The following is a 9,080-nucleotide window of genomic DNA, read 5'->3' as shown; positions in this document are numbered from 1 at the left end:
GGTCGCGACCCACATGTTGAGAACCCCTGACTTAGATTACAATGACTTGATGAGGGCGTGCTAGCTCCCTTCACAGCTTCTATAGTATAACAAGGCATTTTGCAATGCTTTAATTTCAAGAGTGGTGCTCGCAAACATCAGTAGTATTAAAAACATATATAGAAATGTGCCGCAAGCAATTTACAATTACAATTTACAATTTAGGCATTTAGTAGACGCTCTTAATCCAGAGCGACTTACAATAATCAAGAACAAAAGCATGGGAATACATCACAAAAGCATTTATCATAAAACATGCGTAAGCTAAGAAAGTAACAGTGGAATATCTATATTATGAGACTATACATATAAACTATATATATATACTACTATGCTATACATATGTACTATGGCGTGCTATGACTATATACAATGCAATTATAGTGCCGTCTACATAACATGCTATAAGTCTGTATCAGATGCTATCTAAGTCTACAGAAATGCTATCTAAGGGGGTAGGGTAAGTGCTATGGGCCATGATGGAGTCTAAAAAGGTGGGTTTTCAGACTACGGCGGAGGATTGGGAGTGATGCTGCAGTTCTGACTGCAATGGGAAGTGCATTCCACAGTTTTGGAGCCAGGAGGGAGAAGAGTTTGGGACGTGTGGAGCGTTGTCCCGGCGTTTTTAGTGAGGGTACTTCCAGCTTCCCTGCGTTGGCTGATCTGAGTGCGCGGGAGGGTTTGTAGGGTTCAATCATACTTGCAAGCACGCACGCACGCAATGCAAACTTTCCAATGCATTTTCTACAGTTACTTACAAAACTCTCAATGCAATTCACAGGAGTATATTATGCTGGCTCATTTTTGGAAGTGGTCGAGGTGAAGAGAGTCCCAAGAGAACTGGCAAGACTTTCAACAGTCTTTGAGGCGTGCTGGCCTTGCTGGGCTCCAGGTGACCTTGAATGCTGAACTTTGCAAACCGTAGCCTGGAGACTGCAAGCCAAGGGTTCCACACGGCTGGTTCGCTCAATGAGTTTCGCCGTAGTCTGAAAACCCACCTCTTCAGACTCCACCATGGCCCATATAGCACTAGCCCTTAGATAGCACTTTATGTAGACTTAGATAGTATTTTAAATATAGCACTTTATGTAGACTTAGATAGTATTTTTAAACAGACTTATAGCATGTTACGCAGACAGCACTAGAATTGCATTTTAGGTAGTCATAGCACTTTATAGTACACATGTATAATATATAATATAGTATAGTATAGTATGTATAGTTTACATAGATACTGCTTAATGTAAATCGCTCTGGATTAAGAGCGTCTGCTAAATTGTCTACCTTATCAGGTTTTACCCACTCAGCACTCAGTAAATGGACAGAGCTGTTATATAAACAACACATTTTGCAAAAATTTTTACCCCTATTTAACCAGGCAGAACTAATTTAGAACATATGTCCTTATTTACAATTTCAGCCTGTAAAACAGTAGTAATCACACATTGCAGTGAACGTGTCTGTATACTCTCTTTCTTTCACAAAAACAATGTAACCCAAAGAACACGCTAAATCACTGATTTAGTCCAGGGACCACCAGTGGTCCTTCAGGGTGTTCCAAGTCGTCCCCATTCAGCTAAATGATGGAGAGTTGTTAACCCAATGGATCCTTATAGATCTTTAACTCTTGAGAGCGTAAAATGCAACCAAATGGACACTTAAGGGTCCATTTGGTTACATTTGTGAGCTTGTAGATTGGCTATTTTTGCCTTTGTTGACCCTGCATGATCTTTGTTGACCCTGGATGGTCAACAAAGTTCACCTGTGTAAGCGGTTAACTTTAGCTGCTTGTGTTTACCATTCTTTCAGAAAGTGTATCACAGTACGAAATGACAAACGTGAGTGAGATGCATTTGACTTAGACAAAAAAAACGAGATTTGCAAGTTGTGTCTTTAACTACCTGAACAGTGCTGAAGCTTTTGCCAAAAGAGTTATTGATTGTTATTATTAGTTAATGATTGGTTGCTTTAGGCTACTGAGCATTCGGTGAAGATGATGTAGCAATTCAGAAAAGTCGAAGGTCCTCACAAGTATAGCAGTACGAGGATGTGTGTGACTATGTGCGTGCAGACTGTGCACATTATGCATAATGTTTGTATGGATGCATAATGCATGTACTCTATGCACATATCGATGCATCTGGGTATCTACATATACGCACGTGTCAGCCTCAGCATTGTGTACAGTAGAAATTAATTCATGTGTGCATTGGTATCCATGTGCTTGTCCTCCACATGTGATTAACATGCGTGTTGGCATGCACATACACACGCATGGGGAATTGATATATTCAATATGAGAGGGAATCCATGGGAGCGAGAACTGATGATGACATACACTAGACTGGAACAACATTTACTTAAGTACTGTACTTAATAACAATTTTGAGGTATTTGTATTATTTACTTGAGAATTTCCAATACTTTTACTTCTACTCCACTACATCTCAGATCTGTGTTGTATTTTCACTTGCTGTACCACTACATTTATTTTAAAGCGTACTAGTTACTTGTAGATTGAATATTATTATACGAAATTAATAGACATTAACCACTTCAGTCCTATTTGAAAATAGCCGATCTACAAACAGCGGTGCATTGTGAGCTTGTACATCTGCTATTCTCATTTTTATACATTTGAAACCTTGAAATGAGAGTACTTTCTACTTTTGTACTTTTACTCAAGTAAATTTTGAATTCCAGACTTTTATTATTTATTTCTATATTGCAGTGTTGATACTTTTACGCAAGCACAAAATGTGACGCAAGTACAAAATGTAAGTACTTTTTTCACCACTGGAAAGGAACGACAGCAGCACTTCACAGCATGTTATATAGGCAGCGGATGAAAGAGAGAGGGGCGAGAGACAATCAGGAGTCAGTGAGCCATGGAGGCTGGAGAAGGACGGAGAGATGCTTAGATGACAACATAAATCCAGGGCAGGTTCACCACCTGCGGCACTGTGACACTTTTCTCCGACTTTAACCATTTGTACCCTAAATAGTTCTGTGACCGCGGGGTCCGCCAGGGGGTCTGTACTTGGCCCTCTCCTTTTTTCCCTTTGACATTGAAATCTACAGACTCACAACGCGTCACGACAATAATGCATTCTCACTCCTGAGAACGGCAAACGTTTTGGGACGGATTTAACCAACGTCAATTGTTTGACTGGAAGGGGGTACCCTTGACGGGGGCCGGCACAGGCTGACTAGGGAGGTTATGAATATTATGAGTCCTCTACCGGGACATAACTGAGTCGGCACTGAGTCGGCATGCGAGAGTGTCATTGGTCACGACCTCGGTCATGAGGCGTCGTATAGAGCTTTGTCAGCGTGTCCAGTCGGCGGCTGCCCATGAGACAGACATCCCGTCAGTCAGACCGGCGTGGCCGTTTAAGACTCACCCGCGCTGCGTGTTAAGAATCACCTGTGGCTCGTCCTTAATTGCCCTCACATGCACACGGCCACACGCACAAAGGCAGGCGTGTGCGTTCACACGGCCACGGACGGAGACATTAGGTGTGTGGGGTGCTGCGTTATGTGGGATGACCATAAGGCCATCTCTGTCTCCGTTAAGCCAGATTTACACCAGCCCTTTAACACCCACTGTCCTCTGGACAACCTGACATCAATCTTGCTCGGTCGGGTCTGAGAAGATAAAAAAAGATAGAAAGATTTCTCCACAAAACAGTCATGCAAGGCAAGTATATATATAGGGTATGCAAGTGACATAAATTATCATCACACCCGGAGATTATGCGGGAACGCATACGGAGTGGCAAAAACCTACATTCTGGCCTTGACAGCCCATACAGCCAAACAGAAAAATCTGATTACCGGCCACTCGATTTGCCACTTGATTAAAATAGTGGATCTACAAGGTCGCAACAGGGCGGGCGACACATTGAGAGCTTGTAGATCCACTATTTTTGGGGGCCTGCACATTTTAGCTTACTTGTAGATGCAGCGTACACGTACAGTACGGCATGGATTTATACACAGCGGACAAATTATTTAAATGCAAAATGCCGAGTTCAAGTTCAGGAGAGTTTGGAAGAAGGCCATTCTCTGAATGCTGCCTTCGGGTATATGGCACTAGGAAAGGGAGGCATTTGCATTTATTTTACCATAGTAAATGCATGCTGCATCCATGGACTAGAGAGTGCAGCTTTTTACAGACGGGCAAAAGGGCCCGCTTTGATGTCTGTGTGCACGCACGCACCTCTCTCTCTCTCTCTCTCTCTCTCTCTCTCTCTCTCTCCCTCTCCCCCCCTGCGGCTGACATTCCACTTCATGCATTAAGCATATAATTTAACCACCTCCTAGGCTCCTACAGTGAGGAGTGATTTTCAGTCTCGCTCTCCTATACGTTGTGTGTGTGTGTGTGTGGGGGGGGGGGGGGGGGGGGTCACGCATCCAGTCTGACACCATGACAGCTATTAACAACCTCATAAGCTCCACACACCATGGGCGAGGGAAGAAATCTATTTCAGATCCCTCAAGCTGTACAACCAGATGCTGCCATATATACTTTCATACTTTGTTGCCTCATATCACGGAAATGTGTGATTCATAATATTTCACCATCGTTTTTTTTCCCCCACACTCAAGTCACTTTCCAAATGCAGGCTATAGAGCACCGGAGTCTGACGTCCATATCAGTATAGAGGCCAGGGCGCAAATACACTGGTTCCCCGTAGGGGGCAGTAGAGGGCGCAAATAAACGGGTTCCCCATATAGGGGGATTTTAGATCGCCTCATAAAAACTGTGTTTGAAAAATAACCATGTCATCCCGGCCGTTACACTACATATGGATATGAAGAATCAACTGACGAAAACGCTATTGTCACTGCTACTGAATTAGTTACATTTTCGCTAGAAACAGACTGTATCATATATGAGTGACTGACGAAAACAGAGACACCTCCCTGACAATATAATAACGCTGTTCTGCCCTTACTATACGTTGGTGTACAGTCTGTATGGCTTGGCAGACAGCTAACAAAGTTCACAATAAAGCTCCAAAAGGCATGACTTGATTTAGGTTCTTTACTGATGAATAAATTGTAAAACTGCAATACAGAAAAAATAGAAAACACAACATTGGTGTCATATACTGTAAAATCATAAACCAAACATTAGTTTGTATTATTTGTAGGCCTATGCATCACACATGAAAAAGAACATGTTGTACTCAACAACTTACTTAAGTATATTGCTTTAAGAGCCAAGATATGCTTAAAGAGCCATAAAGTTGAACAAAAAACACACAAACTTACAGACTTATCCTGTCCAAGGCCTGATAGAAAGGGTTAACTCAACATGCAGTGAGAGAGCTCTTCACAGTGTGCTGGCTTGAACTGAACTGACTCTGACCAAACTAATCACCTCATAACTACCCTTGTGAAGCTACCAGGTGAGGAGAATTACTAATTAAGCAAAAGAACATTGGTCTCCATTACACATATAGGGCCTACTAGGTGAAAGGTGAACTACCTAGAAAAGTAAACAGCACAAACGCTGAGACAGCTTGATTCTTTTTGGACCACAATGCTTATTTGAAACGATTTTAACCCTAGAACTCTAAACATGGGTGATTTTCACCCGGATGATTATATTTTTTGCAATTTTCATAATGTTGCTGATGTCTGAGGTGGGTGGGTCTTTCAGTACCTTCATGATGCTCAGTGACATCATAGAAGGTAGGTTTGTGTCACTGCCCACATCCCTGTTTTTTTCCTACAGGCAGGTGTTCGGGTGAATGTCACCCGTGTTTAGTGATGGTGTTATAGAGAAAAAATCCCATACCCCCACAATGGACTTTATTTTTATTTTATTTTTTTATTCACTGGACCATTCTGTCTTTTAGGAATGGGTGGACCAAATGAGAAGTTCCCAACTTAATTTCTGTTTTTGTAGGAATATAAAAAAAATTATATGCATGTTTTTCACAGATTTTGCCCCCCCCCCCCCCCCCCATGATATTTTTATGGAATATTTTACATTGGGTAAAATATACCCGTGTTATAATGGTGTAACAAAAAATATGTTTAGTGTTCTAGGGTTAAGATGACCAACAGGTTAACTACAGAGAGCCCATTTTGGGCGGGAACCCCTTTTGGTGTTATAAATATAATGTTATAATTTAGCTATTGAAAAATTGCAGATCTACAAGCTCGTATAGCCTATGAGCTTGTAGATCTGCTATTTTTGAAAAATCGTGAAAATATTTATTTAAAAAAACTGGAGGATTTATAAGAATTAAAAACAAAATTGAGGTCAGGCCTAAATGGGTTAACACCAAGCAGCAGTGCAAGACTAAGAACTTTGTTCCCTCTGGAGTTCCAGCTTAGGACATAATTATTATCCACAGACTGGTTGTTGGAGGGTTTCTACAACTTGGTATATATGCCCAAAGACGAGGCAGCAAGGCTGGCAAAGTATTCTGCTGTCTGAGTGACATGCGTGTTGTTACTGTTGTATCATGAGGACATAATTAGTTTGTGAATGTACTGCACCTAAAATATGTGTTTATCTCCGCTTTGGTCATTCCCTGTGTGGACATAAATACACATTAAACTGTGTGTGTGCGTGCGTGCGTGCGTGTACACGCGCATTATTACAGTAAGTACCACTGCCAGAGCCATTAAAATATATCGTTGTAACGGATGGGCCCTTAAACCCTCGCTGAAATAGTCTGCTGCATTATGTTGGCACTGGAACTGAAATTGATGACAGTTTATAATTGGACTAAAGTCGCCATCTGTCTCTCTGAATCATTGGAGACTCAATTTGCCTTTTTTAGTTGTCAACGAAACAAGTGTCAACAGACAACCCATCAACAGACAAGTGTCAATATTATGAATACAGTAAATGGCTTCATGGAGATAATTGTAATCATTCATTTCAATGTCAAGTATAGCTTACAAGACAGTATAATTATCCATTAAAGAGTGGATACATTGTTATAGCAGAATCTAAGCACATAATAATGTATGTGCATAATGTGAAGTTGTCACATTTAAATATGCTCACTGCTTAAATATGTTAGCCCTATAGTCATAGTGCAAATATAAGATCCACTGTACAAGCATACTGTGAAATTGAATACTGCAATTTTCACCTGTTTTGACCTTGGAACACTGTTTAAAGTGGCTCTTTCATGTGGAGGACAAATGTCAACAATCATCAGACCACGGGATCAGCAGATGCTGTCATCTCTTTGGGCACACTGTGTGAGTCAATGGTCTTGCAAACGGTCATGTGAGGCATGTTTTCCACTGATCACCTGCTAGGGTTACCATAAAACACAGAATCGTCCTGTATTTGGAAGAGGACTAAAAGAAGATTGATTGATTTTTAGTGGAATTTGGAAAACAGAATTTGTTGCTATACACCTATAGTTTTTGTCTTAGTTTGGAGACAAGCCAGATGCCAAGATATTTATAGTCAGAGACCGTACACTCGTACAGTATGTGTTTACTGTGTCTGACATGGGATGATCATAGACTGTGTCACATCAAAGGGACTGAGGTGACGCTGGCAGTGGCCCGTGTAAAGAGGACACACATGTCACACTGACGTCTCACTGACAACCAACCATATGGGACAGACGTGTGTGTGTGTGTGTGTGTGTGTGTGTGTGTGTGTGTGTGTGTGTGTGTGTGTGTGTGTGAGTGTGTGTGTGTGTGTGTGTGTGTGTGTGTGTGTGTGTGTTCACTACATGTATTTGAAAACTTCAGTAAACTTACTACTAGTTACTTTTTAGATTTTATTATTATGACAAAACATACTTTAATTGATGCAGAATGAGATACTTTTGTACTTTTACTGAAGTAAATTTTTAATACATTCTACTTGTAACAGAGTATGTCTACATTGCAGTATTGATACCTTTACTTGCGTAAAACACGTGAGTACTTCTTCCCTCACTGGTGTTTTGCCATAATATTACCGTGGTTCAGTTATATTGGCCCCATTCCTCCTGTTCGTCGTGATCCAAACCTCATTCCTTCATGTGGGTTTTAGCACCAGCTTGTTCTGGCTAGCTGGTGCAATTTACAACAACGTTAACTTGTTTGTTCTTCCCTATTAATGTGGTTTATGTCCATGTTAACGTGGTTTATGTCCTGCTATTTGTATTTCTTTAGTTTAATAAGCCCTTGCTGCTCTCATGGTAGACGTTTAGTGGGCTCCAAGTACCACTGGTATTGTAGGAAATAAGCCTTATTTGTTTGGAGCAATGTGCCCAATTAGGTATTTCTAATTAATTTTCTTTATGACCAATACTGAGGATCCAGTCTGGGATCGACTGCTAGTGCCCCTCCCCACCTGCAGTGGCATGGTCTATATGTCCAGAGCACCTTTATTAACCCATTCTGAACGGGCACCCATTTTGGTGTTGGCATCATGTTATGCTTTAGCTATTGAAAAATAGCAGATCTACAAGCTCATAGCGCGCCACCGAGTGGCGCGCTACGAGCTTGTAGGTCTGCTATTTTTGAAAAATCGAAGAACGACTGACATTTTTAGAATCTGATCTCAGGTCAGAATGGGTTCATCAGACCAGTGTGTGTCCAGTGGAAACCTCGTATGAATCTGATCTCAGGTCAGAATGTGTTATTAATTTTAGAGTGTGCGTGCGTGTGTGTACAGTATGTGCATGGGTGAGTGTGCGTGCCCCTAGATGGCGCCCTTGGGGGTCCCCGGACCCCACGTTGAGAACAAGTTGTCTTTCCACACTGCGGCATTCTGATGTGGTGTGAGCTTGGAGACGTGGAACTTTCAAATAACCAGACAATAAAATAGGGCTTAATGTGGGGTTGACTACACATGTGTTAATTTACGGGGAGAAAAAACGATAAAACATTATTCATTATATGGTGAATGACTCCAACGGTGCGTGTATACATGCTGATGTGGATAAACAATACAAGCCAATAACAGAAACACCACCACCTGATTTATCACCGTTAAGACTGCCTTACAAATGACCAGGGCTGCTTAATTGATCTATTATCTGTTAATTGACTTAATTGTC

This window comes from Protomyctophum parallelum, assembly GCF_964188405.1.
Source record: "Protomyctophum parallelum genome assembly, chromosome: 10".
In the NCBI taxonomy this organism is placed as follows: Eukaryota; Metazoa; Chordata; class Actinopteri; order Myctophiformes; family Myctophidae; genus Protomyctophum; species Protomyctophum parallelum.
This window is presented reverse-complemented; position numbering follows the sequence as displayed.